Source organism: Podarcis bocagei, assembly GCF_964188305.1.
Source record: "Podarcis bocagei genome assembly, chromosome: 7".
NCBI lineage: Eukaryota > Metazoa > Chordata > Lepidosauria > Squamata > Lacertidae > Podarcis > Podarcis bocagei.
In genome coordinates, this window is record NC_138132.1 from 77,600,468 (window position 1) to 77,615,437 (window position 14,970).

A 14,970-nucleotide genomic window follows, 5' to 3' on the forward strand; every position below is an offset into this window, starting at 1 on the left:
GGTGTTGTAACTTTTTAAAACTGGTTTTTAATTTCAAGTAACAAAACATACCGATACCTGATGGGACCTTTTGCAGCCACAAGAAGGCCCCCTAGGGCAGGCTGCAGAATATTGAGGGGGCCCAGCACCCTCCTTGAAAATTGGGGGGGGGCTTTGGCCCCTTGGCACCCACAAATGCTACTCCTGAGTAGGGCTAATTTTGGGTCTGGTCGTAATTATTGTCCCATCATTTGATTAATGAGCCTGATTTGGCTGCTGCGCAAAAGGAGGAGTGTTGAGTTATTGGGACTAAAGTGGAATCAAAAGATAAATGTTTCAATCAAATCAGATTTTAGAAAGAGGTTAACAATGTCTTCTTGTCCATTTTCCAATAAGAGAGTGAACACATGAAGTCTCGGCCCCCATTATCCTCCATTTTTAACCATGTGACCTGGTCTGAGCCTTGTAAAATCAAAAGGATATTGTATAAGTGAGCGGAGTCTTTATATCATTTTAGTATAGGTATTGCTATATCTCTGTTCTTGATCCTATAAAGGTAGCCGTGGTCTCTTGTTAATATATATTTTTTGCCAACTATTAACATGAAAATTAGGTATGTTTATTGATAAGACTCAGAATAAGTAAAAGGAAAGCACGGTAATAGCATCATTTTTGTTATAGAAACTCTGCCCCCAACCAATTTTAACCAATTTTTGAGCTTAGTTGTTAAATCTTTTGCAAGGGAGTAAATTTCAGTTGTTTTAGTTTAGATAGATTCTTAGGTATATTACAGAGTTTCAGGACAGTTGTTTTGTGCCAATGCAGTTGTAGGTCTGGCAGGGTGTGTACACACCAGCTCAGATTAGGTGAATTTAACTGTTAACCCATATATCGTGCCATATATAGCAAGCTGGTGCATAACAGCAGGTAATGAAGTTTCAGGATCAGAAAGGAATAGCGCAGCATCGTCTGCAAAATATTGATAAGATGGGTTTTTCCAAATAATTCAAAACCTTTTATCATCATCTGCTTTCAGTGCCAAAGCTCCGTGGCCAGGTTCCATGGCCAGGGCAACAAGCAGGAGATACCATGGGTAGCTCTGCTATGTGCCCCAGCCAATGGGAAATGTCAGAACCTGGACCTGTGACCCATAGTATAAATTATAAAGCATATCAACACAGGATGCACTAATACCAAGTGTTGTTATAACTTTTAGGACTATAGAGCTAAGTCAGCCAACTCCTGTGTATTTATTCATTTACTTATTTATTTTTCAAACTCTTATAAGAAAGCATCACATTACAATGCACATTTTAATTGGGATGGGAAACCAAACTGGACTTACTTTTGCATAACAGCAGCCTATATTATGCTGCTGCTGCTGCTGATTTGTTGGTTTTGGTGCTACCTTTTAACTATTTTATTGATTATTGCTATTTTGTTTTATGAGTTATTGTAAATCACTCTGGAAGTTTTTAACTGGAGGGCAGTGTAGAAAGGTTTAAAATAAATCAATACAACTTAATTTTATTTATTTATGGTGATTGCATTCAATTTTTCTGATGCATATGAGGCCCTCAGAGTAGCTTATAACCAGGGCTTTTCTTCTGCTGGAACTCACCAGAGCTCAGCTCCAGCACCTCTCAGGTGGACACCATTGCCATTCTAAGAGAGAGGTTCATGGTGAGCTCTGGCACCTCTTTTTCTTGAAAAGTAACACTGCTTATAGTGCATGCAAGTAATGCCATCGGCATCAGAATGGAAAATATTGTTTGGTTGGCATGCATATCTATGGTATGACAAAATCAAAGTGCATAGGGCCTTTAAAAACCATATTGTCAGAAAAGCATTGTATAATGTTTGGATAAGATACAAAGACTTGCTGGAAAACAAAACCCCTAGATGGTTGTCACCCTTGGAGGCTAAGGCATTAAAAAAGCTCAATATGGAGGCCGAGTGGCCAAAGTATTGGGAAATCTTGGAACAAGAAGGAGATAAATTGAAGTTACAGAGTCATGAGAAATTGAAACCTAAAGTACGAGACTGGCTCCATTACAGTGGTACCCCGCAAGACGAATGCCTCGCAAGACGGAAAACCCGCAAGACGAAAGGGTTTTCTGTTTTGGAGGCGCTTCGCAAGACCAATTTCCCTATGGGCTTGCATCGCAAGACGAAAGCCCATAGGGAAATGCTGGCGGTCGGGAGCAAAGACTTTCGCCCACAGCCGGCCTTCAGAAGAGGACCTCTTCTGAAGGCCGGCGGGGGGCAAAAGTCTTTGCTCCCCCCCTGCCTTCCCCCCGCCTGCCCCGGGCGATCTTAAAATGCTGGCGGGCGGGAGCGAAGCGTTCGCTGCCGACCCCCAGCATTTTAAAATCTCCCCGGGACAGCAGAGAAGTCTCTGCTGTCCCGGGGAGATTTTAAAATGCTGGGGGTCGGGAGCATTTTAAAATCTCCCCCTGTCCCGGGGAGATTTTAAAATGCTGGGGGTCGGGAGCGAAGCGTTCGCTGCCGACCCCCAGCATTTTAAAACGCTGTTCCAAAGCGGGGGGGCGGGAACACCTGCCCCAGCCGCCCCACTTCGGAACGCTGTTCCGAAGCGGGGAGGGGGGCGGGGACACCTGCCCCAGCCGCCCCGCTTCGGAACGCTGTTCCGAAGCGGGGCGGGGGGGCGGGAACACCTTCTGAAGGCGGGCAGGGGGCGAAAGTCTTTGTCCCCCCTGCCTGCCTTCCCAGGGGCTTTTAAATTGCCCCGGACAGCGGAGAAGTCCTCCGCTGTCCCGGGGTTTTTTAAAATGCTGGGGGTGGGAAGAAAAGCCCTTGCCCCCCCCCAGCCTTCAGAAGAGGTCCGGGGACAGACTGTCCCCGGACCTGGTCTGAAGGCGGTTTCCCTAGGAACGCATTAATTGATTTTCAATGCATTCCTATGGGAAACTGTGCATCGCAAGACGAAAAACTCGCAAGACGAAGAGACTTGCGGAACGAATTAATTTCGTCTTGCGAGGCACCACTGTATTATCAAATAATGGAGGTGTTCAAACAAGACAGGAAAATCGGCTTCCAGGTGGAGAAATCAAAATTAGAAACTGAATTGTTAGAACCCAATACTAAGAATCTATCAAGAATGTATAATTTGCTGCTGAAGTGGAATACACAAGATGAAACAGTTAAATCGGCTATGATTAAGTGGGCACAGGACATTGGTCATAACATCATGTTTGCTGACTGGGAATGGTTGTGGAACACCGGTATAAAATTTACGGCATGTAATGCCTTAAAGGAAAATATTATGAAAATGATCTACAGGTGGTACATGACCCCAGTCAAGCTAGCAAAAATTTACCATGTGCCTGACAATAAGTGTTGGAAATGTAAAGAAACCGAAGGTACCTTTTACCACCTTTGGTGGACGTGCCCGAAGATTAAGGCTTTCTGGGAAATGATATATAATGAAATGAAAAGGGTACTTAAATGTACTTTTCCTAAGAAACCAGAGGCCTTTCTCTTGGGCATTGTCGGCCAATTGGTGTCAAAGAAAGATAGAATTTTCTTTATGTATGCGACGACAGCAGCAAGAATACTCATCGCAAAGTATTGGAAGACACAAGATCTACCCACCGTGGAAGAGTGGCAGATGAAAGTGATGGACTATATGACACTGGCTGAGATGACTGGCAGAATCCGCGATCAGAGGAAAGAGACGGTGGAAGAGGACTGGAAGAAATTTAAAGTTTATCTTAAGAACTATTATAAAATTGATGAATGTTAAAATGTCAAGGTGTTGAGAGAAAAAGGGATACAGTGACATAAGATTAAGTCAAGGAAAAGATTAAGAGAACACGCATTTGATAAAAACTGTTTAGAAGTTGCTGAAAAATTTAGTAAATTGGGATGCAGAAAGGGGAGGTATGGGGAAGTCCGAGAAATGAGGGTTATGGAAAAAAGGTCATGAAATTATACATGTTTGTTTGTCTTTTTATCTGTTTGTATTGTTTAAAAAATGTTGTAAAACCAATAAAAATTTTATATATAAAAAAAAACAGAATGGAAAATATTTCTATTTACATAAAAATGCAAGACTGTTGTCACGCTGTAGTTTGCATGGCTGCCAACAGATGGCCACATCAACTCCAGTTGAAGCGAGCGTGGCGGCCAGGAAAGCTATTTAGTGGGGATGGCGAGCAGAGTCAGGGGTAGACTTTGGTAATCTTTCATAATACGACGCCCTCTGTGAGGCCAAAATTTGGCTCCCCCAAACCGATCTTCTCAATTTTCCGCCCTCTTGGGGAACCACCTGCCCTGCCCTAAATGCAGAGCTGGAAGAGTCTACCAGCCTCTACCAGTTCAAGAGCAATAATCCAGTACAGTAGTTAGTTGATTAATCAACACAGTACCGGGATCAGCTGTTTAATCTACTAGTTAAAATTCGGATTGCATTTTTATCTATTATCTAACAGCAGAATTCTGCACAACTTTATGCAGAAGTAAATCCCAGTTTATTGATTGATGATTGCTCCCAGGGATGCTCACTAACCCAGGAGTAAATCCCATGTGAGTAGACATTCCTAGGGTTGGATTACGCTGCACAAGGCTCTACAAATTACACCTTGGTTGCAAAAAAAACAACAACCCTGATAATTTCTGTGGCTTCACTGAAACATGCAAAAGACATTTAGGCTAAGCTGGGGGAAAGGGCAATGAATAAAATGAGTCATCTTCTAGAAGGAGGTTTGAGTGTCTCTGCAAAGATAAAATGTGTTAGATTGCAGGAAAAAAATAGCTGCAGTTAAATGTTTCCTCTCCTCCACAGCCCAGGTGGTGGCTGAAGACTGGTAACATTTTAATCAGGCTTGAAGTAAATTTAATTAAAACGCTGAAGATAAAAATTCAATTACAAGGAGAAGTGAATTGCCCAGTTTGTCCTTAAGCATATAAATATTTCCTCTGTGCTTTTACTGAAACAATCCTATGCATTTTACTTAGCAAAAAGACTACATAACATATCCCAACATGTTTAAAGCACAAAGAATCTTAGAAACTGTAGTTTACTTCTCACAGAGCTATGATTCCCAGCACTGTTAACAAGCTACAGTTCTCAGGATTGTTAATTTTTTAAGCCATGTGTTTTAAATGGATGGTGTGTACACAGCCAGTGTGTGCTCATGTCGCTGTGCAGCCTTGAAGTGTTCTACTTTTAGCGCCACCTAGTAGTGCCCCATTCTACATCTTCTTAGCTGCCTTCTGCCCTGCCAACTGCAAAGGTGGATCTACACACCGGAAAAAACACGCTATAAATAAGTCAGAAATTAGGTTGTTATAACAAAAAAATTTAAACCCCTTTGGAAAAATGCGTAGAAGAACTTAACTGCTTTCTAGCGTCATTGGTGTTGCATGTTTATAGCGCATTCAAATTGTCGTTTCTTTCCTAATTTGGCTGAGTCTCAATAGTCACCAGCCACCACCACTGCCTTTATTACAGTGATGTGTTTTGGTGTAATGGGAAGCTGTTCCTAAGATTACGAGTGATCAAGGCAGGCACTGCTAACAAGACGTGGACGCAGATTTTATTTTAATCCCAGGTCTATTGGGGGCATTGCTAATTGTTTGCTATTTGTATGGCTTTCCATGAATTTTTCATTAAACTCAGTAATTTTGGAGGGTTGTTAAATGCATTGCTAATTGTTTGCTATTTGCATGGATGGGCGTGTTGTTTTCATTAGTTTAACGTGTTCGTTTTGCTTTTGCTTTTTTAATGGGATATAAGCTTGTTATATATAGTTCATGGGGCCGAGCATTTAAGAAAGGCGGACTGAGCCTGGTTCTGCACCCATGCACCCATGTACACCTGACTGGGTCCTTTAATAAACTGTGGCACAAAGGCAGGAGTTGCAGGTGGTGCTGAAAACAGCTGTCCAGCTGTGGAAGATGGTAGTCTCCAAAGACTAAGCAGCCTTCCTGTTTGTCTTGTGGTGGCAATTAAGCAGGCAGTCTTCAAAAACATTTTACTTTGTCCCGTTCGCCTATTAGGGTGTTGAAAAGGCGAGGAATGGGTGATGTACAATGAGCTTTTTAAGTTGCCTAATTGGCCATAATTGTCACAGAGCTTTTTCTAAAAAAGAAAAAGCGGCAGCCTTTGGGATCTTGGTATCATCTCTATCCCATCCTTCACCAGCCTGGTGCCCTCAGTATGCTTTGGGCTATAGCTCTGCTGCCCTGGGACAGATGCAAGTTGTATTCTAAAATATCTCTAGGAGGCAATGGCTTGCCAGGATTTCCCCAACCCTACCATTGATGCCATTGGTGATTGAACCAGGGATCTTTTGCATATAAGGCAGAGGCTCTACCACTCAGGTGTGGAAACTCCCTCTTAAAAGTAAAGCGAATATTCTAGTCCTCATGGTTTATTTTATTTACTGTAATTAATGAGAAGAGTCTCATGCTCGACCGACTGAGATAGGCCAAAATGTTACTCAAATAAAATGTGGGGTGTGATAGCAGAAGGTGCCTCATTTGAGGCTGCCAAGTGAGGTTGCCAACTGAGCAAGGGGGGAAAGCTGGGTCTGTTCTTATGCCTTTATGGGCAGCGTGAGATGCAGAAATCACTGTATATGTATGTGTGTGTGTGTGTGTGTGTGTGTGTGTGTGTACGCGTGGAGAGATAGCGGGGGCATCATAATAAAATTATTATTTGAGGTGCCAAAGCTACAATGGGCAGCTGAAAAGTTAGCAACCACACATTTAACAATTAGCGCACAGCAACTTCCTGGTCAGACGTTCAAAAGTAATTGAACCAAGACACTTCTTCAAATAAGCAGAAGTTGTCTTCCGGTAAAAAGTGACTTACAGAAATATCTCCACATATAGCAAGGCAGGGTTGAAGGATTAAACAACCACCACCACAACCACCACCTCAGAGAAGCTCTGTAGAGAGGTTTGCGATGGCTAATAATTATTCCCTTATTAAAGGCATTTTCTGCTTGTCTACAGCTTCCAAAGATTGAAGGGAATATGGAGCAGTAAAGCAGATTGCAAGTGCAATCTTAAAAACATCATAGACAATAAAACCATGAAAGGGGATTGTAGGAGGGGCACAGAGAACCCTGAAGGAAAGCCTGTTGCCTTGAATATAATTACATATTATTTTTTACAGTCCAATGTGTTCTTCATGGATACATATGTAGTGATTTGTTAGATTTTTATACAGTGGTTTTCAAATGTCCTGGAAGTTGAACGTTTCTGTTTTTGAATGCCGAAAACCCAGAAATAAATGCTCTGGAGGCGTAGGTGTCGGCTATTGAGGTTTCGGTTTTTGAACATTTCAGAACGGATTACGTTAAAAAACCGAGGTACCACTGTACACTGTTGATCGAATTAGAGCTGAAAGCTTATGTTGGTCTAATCAGTGGATGCATCAGCTATAGCTGTAGATTAGCATGGCATCTGCCAATGTAGTGTGCACCAGGTGTATGGAACTTCTGTCAGCCTCACCAAGTCCAAAACACCTGGAGGGGCAGCAAAAGTTGGACTGGTTGGCAAAGAGCTACCGTATTTTTCGCTCCATAAGACACACTTTTTTCCTCTTAAAAAGTAAGGGGAAATGTCTGTGCATCTTATGGAGCGAATGTGTGGTCCCCGGGGCTGGAAGGGGAACCTGGGCTTCCCCCTCCAGCCCTGGGAGCAGCGGGCAGGCTGTGTGCAGATGTCCTGCGCTCCTGAGCAGCTCACGGGCTACCACAGAATCCGCAGCGCTCCCTCTAGCTGTTCCAGCTTCTGCCTTAGTGGCGCGAAGCCTCCGCAGGGCACGGGGAGCCTTCATCCCGCTGCCCTGTGGAGGCTTTGCGTGGCTATCCCTGGCTTTTGCGGGAGGTGGGGAAGAGACAGAGCACGGCTCTGTCCCTTCCCCCACCTCCCAAAAAAGCCCCCAAGAGCCGAGCTCCCTTTAAAGAGCCGTGTGGAGTGTGTGTGTGGCTCTTGGGGACTTTTCCCTGAGGAGGGAGAAGGGCAGCACGGGCTGCCCTTCTCCCTCCTCGGGGAAAAGCCTGAAAGCGCCGCACACATGCTCCACGCAGCTCGTGAAAGGGAGCGCTGAGCAGAGCCTGGGATGCATACAGGCTCTGCTCAGCACTCCCTTTAAATTTTTTTTTTCTTTCATTCCCCCTCTAAAAACTAGGTGCGCCTTATGGTCAGGTGCATCTTATGGAGCGAAAAATGCGGAAATTGCACAGTGTTTCATTTGAAATAAAAATAAAAATGGAGGTTATTTTCGTTCAGACATATGCAGTGCCACCCCAACTGAAAGAGAAACCTGCTAGCAGAAATGGTATTTCCTCCTGACAAGGAATAGATTCTTTCATTTCTTAAACACTGCCTTACACCTTTTTTCAGTTCTGCATTCTTACAGCGAGGTCATTTTCAGTGTGGGACTCTTCCATGTTGTGCCAAGGAGAGTGGGGAGGTATCAGTAGAATACCCTCCTAGTGTCCCTATTTTACAGAGACAGTCCTGGAACTACAAAAGCCATCCCAGCTTCTGATTTGATCCCAAATGCTTGGGGGGGGGGGGTTGACCAAAAATGGGTGGTAGAGAAGGGGAGTGAGAAGTGTCCCCATTTTCATCTGAGAAATGTTGAAGGGTGTGCAGCAGTTGCAGTAGTGTGGGTGGGGCCCCAAGGGCCTCAAAATGAATAGCTTATCACTTTAAGAAACTGCTGCAGAACTGGGGCAGGGGACAAGATTTGTGGAAGTACCAAAAATAGTGGGGGGGGGACCCAAAAGGTGGGAGGGGAGAGGTCCCCAAACAGGTCCGTTGAGACTGAGCATGCTCCCTGGGCATGGAATGCTGAAAACTCTTTGTGTGGAGGGCAGGGGTCACCAATTTTTCTGGCCTAGTGGGCATATTTTGAATTTTGTGAGAGTTCTAGGAGTGCCTGTCACAAAATGGCTGCCATGGAGGAGGTGGTTAGTAAATGGCAGGTAATGATGATAATGATAATAATAATAAAAATAATAATACTGATGACACCACAGAGAAAATTATGCACATTTTGAGATTTCGACAAGGACTACAACCGCCAGACACTTTCAAATATGATTTGGCAATCCTGTATGACATACAGTGAAACCACCATTATTAGGACAACCTTCGTCAGAAGCCTAGCAAATCTGGAACTAAATACTTCGTGATTTGTTAAAGGTGATCGTCTTGACTTCAATTTTAACACGTCTGCAACCACTGATTCTACATGCCTGTTTTCATAGTTTGGCTTTTCACCTTTTATTTTCCGTCTGTTATAATTGTTCACTCTGTTTTATATATAATTACATTAAAAAAAATACTAAAATAATAATAATAATGGCGGACATGGGAAGCATGGCATAACAAAAAATTAGAGATACCTGAGGGTATGTTCTACTGCTCATGATTATGGATCTTTTTTGTTTTCCAGTTAAATCTGAGAGTCCGGGACACCTTGTGGGCTCCATGGTGGTAACAGGCACTGGACTGGCAACCCTTCGTATAGGGGGATGGAATGGAGTATTCTGAAAAAGGGGGTGTTGTCCGGCTGGCACCATCAACAAGAGGACTCCACATTGTAATATTTTGTTAAAGGCCCTACTAGATATATCTAAAAGGCCACTGATGCTCAGTGTGCTGCATTGAACATGTTTAATAGCTAGAATTGTGCATAAAGGTTTTTTTTTTAAAAAAAAAAATATTGGCAGAGAAAAACCATATGTTTAAATCGACTCTTCAGAAATCCTGAATCACTCAGAACTCTGGATAAAACAGCAGCAGTAATATGGAAGAATGTTTTTAAGTGAAAGACGTTTCTTAAGTGTAATACGTAATGGTTTTCCTAATGTTTTAACCGCTTTAGGACTTTGCTTCCGTTTTCAGATGTTGCATCTCTTTGCCGCCCTGCGCTCCTTGAGGAGGGAATGCAGGGTGCAAATTCAAGAAGCGATGGCAATGCCGCAGGGCGTCCTGTGTGGGGCTGCCCTTGGAGGCTGTTCAGGCCGGGGTGGTTGCCTGGGCTTGAGGGCTGATGGGAGTTGTAGTCCAGAACCATCTGGAAGGTAGCCGGTTGAGGAAGGCTGACCCTGTTGCTTTTGTGCGTGTTGCCTGCGAGAAAAAGTTGTCGGCAAACGCTTCCTGTTGCCGCAGAGACTTTGCAAACGGTCCCTTGGAAAGCGCCAAGCCCAGCCTTCGGGAAGGAGGGGGGTGCCGAAGACTTCCTAGGCCGGCGTTCTCCAGATTCTCTCTGGCAAGGTTTATTTTATTTTATTTTTTTCAGTTCAGTTCAGTTCATTTTTATTTATATTTTCGGTCGGCGCCGGTCAAGAGATCCGCTTGCTTTCCTGCCGGGGAAGGGATCATGGATGCTATCCTCAGGTCAGTAGAAGGGGTGGTGGGCGCATCATGAATAAAGATTTGACACTGTATGTCAGCCTCTGCCCTCCCAGGAATCCAGAGTCTTCTCCAGCAGCTGGTCCTACTCGGAGTAGACCCATTGAAGTTAATGGGCTCGGCTCGTTTTAGGCTCATGAATTTCCATACTCTGAGATGGATCGTAGCAGGCGGCAACGCTTGGTTTATTCTGGGTTGTATCCAGCCCTTACTCAGAGTAGACCCTTTGAGATTAATGGGCAAGGCTAGCCCAGGCGCAATACTTTTGAATGGGTGTACTCATAAGTAAAACCTAGCAGGGATGCAACCCTCTGACTTTTATCCTGACTTTGAATTCCACCCCATTCCAGTCCTCCCAATTTAGAAGCACATGATGCTTGTTTTTCTCTGTGATGCTCTTTCTTTTCCTTTTTTGAAGAGGTGGAGACTTTTCTGGACTGAATTTCAGCCCTTGGGAATTGTGTGTCCTGTTACCCAGAGGGGTAAATATAAAATGGAGGTGAATGGAAATCTAGATTAGTTTCTAACGGTTGCTATGTGCACGTATAGGACCTTGAGCTCAATGCCTCTGAGCATGTCCAGAGTGCCCTTAGAACACTGTCTTCTACCAACTCAAACTGTTTATTCAGCCTGGTGTTCTGGTAGAGGATTTTCCCAGCAGATGCTGCTGGATTTATTTTATTTTATTTTAAATTACACACATATACAAAGAATTTACAAAGAATTTACAATCTCATACTACAAAAAGAAAATTAAAGAAAAAACAATTAAGGAAAGAAGAAAATACAGAAAGAAGAAAGAAGAAAAAGCAGATTTACGTGCATAAAAAACCTTAATCTTCCTAATTAATACTTAAATAAACACTTAACTAAAAAGGCTTCTGACAAACTGAGTCTTCCAATCATTCTCATTGTACTGTTTATACTGTTGTTTTTTTCATACAGTTTTATATTGCTGCCTGATTTATTTTAACTGGAGATGCCGGGGGACCTTCTGTTTCTGTGAGCCATTCAACATTTCAGATTTGGCCATGAGAGATGCAAGGGCTCTGTGTCAGAACGTTGTGACGTTATAGGTACCTTTGTTATCCATGAAAAACTTTCAATAAAAACAAATTAAAATAATGATAATAACATTTGCCTGCATCTCAGCATCCTGACCTTAGGTGGATCACCTCAGCAGGCACACTTATCGGATTAAAAAGTGGGTCCCCGAAATCATGTTTGGCTAAACATTTAGCCTTGATCTGAAAAGCTGGAGGACTGTTGCAAAGTACCGGCATATAAAATGTTAAAATTGGGGCTTAGAGGTCTGAAATAAAGGATGTCAGTTTTGCAGTTGGGGTGGTAGATATTGTTGCTTTAGTGTTATGGGGAGAGGGGAGGAGTGGTCTTACTGCCGGGGTGTGTATGTCTTTGTATGGAGCAGACCTGATATTTTTTTAAGGATGCTGAGCTCTCTGAAGCTCAAGAGCTATGGGGTGGTTAATCTTCATTGTGGGGCCAACTGTTTGCTTCTTTCTCCTCAACCTTTTGAAGTATGATATGTTCTGAAAATAGTTTTACTTTGATTTTTACAAGGGGGGGGGGCAGAAGTATTATATGCCATGCTATTCAGTTTTAACCCAGACAAGAAATAAATAACACCACGGGTCGGGTCCGTACTGGTTTGTTTATCTCAGCCTTGAAGCTAATCCCTATTTTGGTGCAAGATCTGGTATTCTGCGAATCTTCTCATTTATTTTAAGGGGGCATGCATTTATAAGACTTTAGTCCTCATTGCTATAGAGAGAAGCTTGACAAACCTAATCCGCACTCCTGTGCAAGATTCGGTATTCTGAGAATTTCAGTACCGTGGTACCTTGGGGTACAGATGCTTCAGGTTACAGACTCCTCTAACCCAGAAATAGTACCTCAGGTTAAGAACTTTGCTTCAGGGTGAGAACAGAAATCGCGCAGCGGTGGGAGGCCCCATTAGCTAAAGTGGGAGCTCAGATTAAGAACAGTTTCAGGTTAAGAACAAACCTCCAGAATGAATTAAATTCCTAACCTGAGGTACCACTGTATGTATTTATTTATAAGAGGGCTTACATTTCTAACGTTCAAGTCCTCATTGTTACAGGGGTTGGGGAAAGCTTGTGAAACATGGGCAGTGTTTGGCTGTTGGAAAATGTTTCATTTTCCTTTGAATTATGTATCAGTATATACAAACATGCATTATATTGGTCTCCTCCCAGCTTTATTAAGTCATCCTCTTCCTGTTATGCTCTGAAAATACCCCTGGCAAATAAATGCCTCATCTTTGCAGATGTCTCCCCCCACCCCCACCCCCCAGTGTGGCCTGTAGAGGTTTTTGTTTCATGTGTTGTTGTTGTTTTCTATCCTAAGTGCAAGTTTGCCTGGCATTGTAAGTGCTTGGCAAGTCAGATTTGTAATAACAAAGCACTTAGTGTAGGGCTACTGTGTTATCAAGGGGAATGATAATTTGCTCTCTTAGCTAGCAGAGTAATATTTCTGCCTCTGTGACCTGTAGATGGACAGGGCTGGCTGGTAAACTAGCTTTGCTCCTGAGGTCTGGTGTGTGTGTGTGGGGGGGGGGGGGAACTGGATTCACCCCCTCTGAAGATTGAAGAGAAAAATGCAGGAATGTGGCATAAGATTCCAGAAATGGAATGGGAGGTCAGCAGCCATGGGCTCATGATGTCACAGCTACAACGTCACCAGCACTGGCCTTTAGCTCCATGCGCTGCCAGAACAAAACATCTCTCCCTGCGGGGGGGGGGGCAGGACAAGGAAAGTATTTGCTTGCTGTGTCAAGAACTCCTGTTTCTCAGCAACTGTTGTTGGCAATCTTGCCTGTGCTGGGAAACTGGAACTTAACTGAGAACAGGCACTGTCTGGACTGATTTTATTGATGGCTGTGGACTCTGCTTGGAAACGACCTGGTCTGTTTTTTTTATTTAAAAAATCTCAAGTGACTCCAAACAGCATTACATTCTGCTTGTTACTCAGTGTTCGGCACAAACGCTACTCTCAGGAAGGAACATCTGATTCCGCACCAGTCTGACCCCCCCGCCCCCCCGCCCCATCATTTGGACGACATGCTCCGAAGCAGAGCTATTTTCAATTTTCATTGAGCAGTGTCTTTTCAGTTTCATTGGCTGCCTTTGGATGTTTTGTCAGCATTGGAAAGGCGAGCTGTAACATTTGTAAGATAAATAATATTCTGAGTTAGGAATATAGGAAGCTGCCTTCCCGTTGTTCCACCTACGTCTAGTGTTGTTCCACCTGAGTTCAGTGATGGACATGTTTGGGGAGCATGTGGGAAGTCCTAAATTCAGTCCTTATCAAAGGGGTGAGGACCCAGTGGTCCTCTAGCTGTTTTCAGTTTGCTCTAATCATCTCTAACCATTGGCTGGTGGGAGTTGGGAGCCCAACTATGCCTAGAGAGCCGCAGGTTCCCCATCCTGGAACTAGACTGCCACTTACTAACCCTACCTGCCTTCATCACTTGCCTTCACTGCCCTGAGTTTGAATCATAGAATCGGAGAGTTGGAAAGGAGCACAGTGGTCATCTACTCCAACCCCCTGCAATGCAGGAATCTTTCACCCAATGTGGGGCTCGAACCCACAATCCCGAGTTTGAGTCTCATGCTCTACCGACTGAGCTATCCAGCCTCAACACTGCCTTCCTCTAAATGTTGCTGGACTGCAATCCCACCATCTCTGACCACTGGCCCTGCTAGGGCTGATGGGAGCTGGAGTTCAGCAAAGCCTCCCCAGCCTGCCATCTCTGCTTAGAAGTGTAGTGCAGTGGTGAAAGAACGATAAGAGAACTTCCAAGTTCAAAATCTACCGCTCGGCTGTCTCTCGGGCTTCTTACCTACCTCACAAGGCTGTTGTAAAAATTATGAAATGCAGTGGATGGGCGGGGTAGAGGTGGAAGAGAGGAAAAGAACCAGGTACTTCATCTGGGAGCCTTGAGAAAATGGGATAGAAAATGTGAAAAATAAAAGCATTGTTTTGTTGACAGGTGACGGGGAAAAATCCTCTCTGTCTGAGACTCTGGAAATTTGCTGCCAGTCAGAGCAGGCGAATCCAGGGTAGATAGATCAGTGGTCATGCTTAGTTGGCATCCACATTTAAAAACACATTCAATGCACATTGAAAGCACATGGCATCCCTCAAAATAATCCTGGGAACTGCAGTTTGCTAAGGGTGCTGGGAATTGTAGTTCCATAGAAGTAAGCTACCGTTCCCAAGAACGGTTCTCCCAAAGAATCCTGGCCACCTTCGTTTGTTTAAGGCTCTCAGAATTGTAGCTTTGTGTGTGTGGGGGGGGGGGTAAAGTAGTTTCCAAAGAATCCTGGGAACCACAATTTACTAAAAGGGCTGGGAATTGCAGCTCTGTGTGGGAGTAAACGACAGTTCCCAGGATTCTTCTTTGTTGGGGGAGTATCATGTGCCTTAAATGTGTCATTTCAGGTGATGTGATGTGAGCAGGAACTGCTAACTCTCACCCCACCTCTCACCCTGCACTAATGTATTTCAAATACAGCTGGAGTCTCCTGGGGTGGCATCAAATGTG

At 43.9% G+C, this 14,970-nt stretch overlaps 1 protein-coding gene and 2 long non-coding RNA genes across 4 annotated transcripts in view; 2 read left to right on the forward strand and 1 right to left on the reverse strand.

Annotated features, from left to right (window-relative positions):
• Window positions 1-1,490: 1,490 nt before the first annotated feature.
• On the reverse strand, window positions 1,491-9,456 carry LOC308591202. The gene is made up of 2 exons (XR_014010055.1): window positions 9,372-9,456; window positions 1,491-1,644 (listed from the first exon to the last, which is right to left on the reverse strand). It is a non-coding gene; the product is annotated as an uncharacterized lncRNA (long non-coding RNA).
• Window positions 8,802-9,705, forward strand: LOC308591195. Its single transcript, XR_014010048.1, has 2 exons — window positions 8,802-8,948; window positions 9,422-9,705. It is a non-coding gene; the product is annotated as an uncharacterized lncRNA (long non-coding RNA).
• A 192-nt stretch (window positions 9,706-9,897) lies between these two features.
• PIK3CD (phosphatidylinositol-4,5-bisphosphate 3-kinase catalytic subunit delta) overlaps window positions 9,898-14,970 on the forward strand; it is a 42,194-nt gene continuing 37,121 nt past the window's right edge. Inside the window, exon 1 of one of the 2 annotated variants that reach the window (XM_081201437.1) lies at window positions 9,898-10,368. The gene's annotated coding sequence lies outside the window, so the exon portion shown is untranslated. Of the gene's footprint in view, window positions 10,369-11,424; window positions 11,447-14,970 lie in introns of those variants that run through there. The other variant, XM_081201438.1, reaches the window with a different exon arrangement.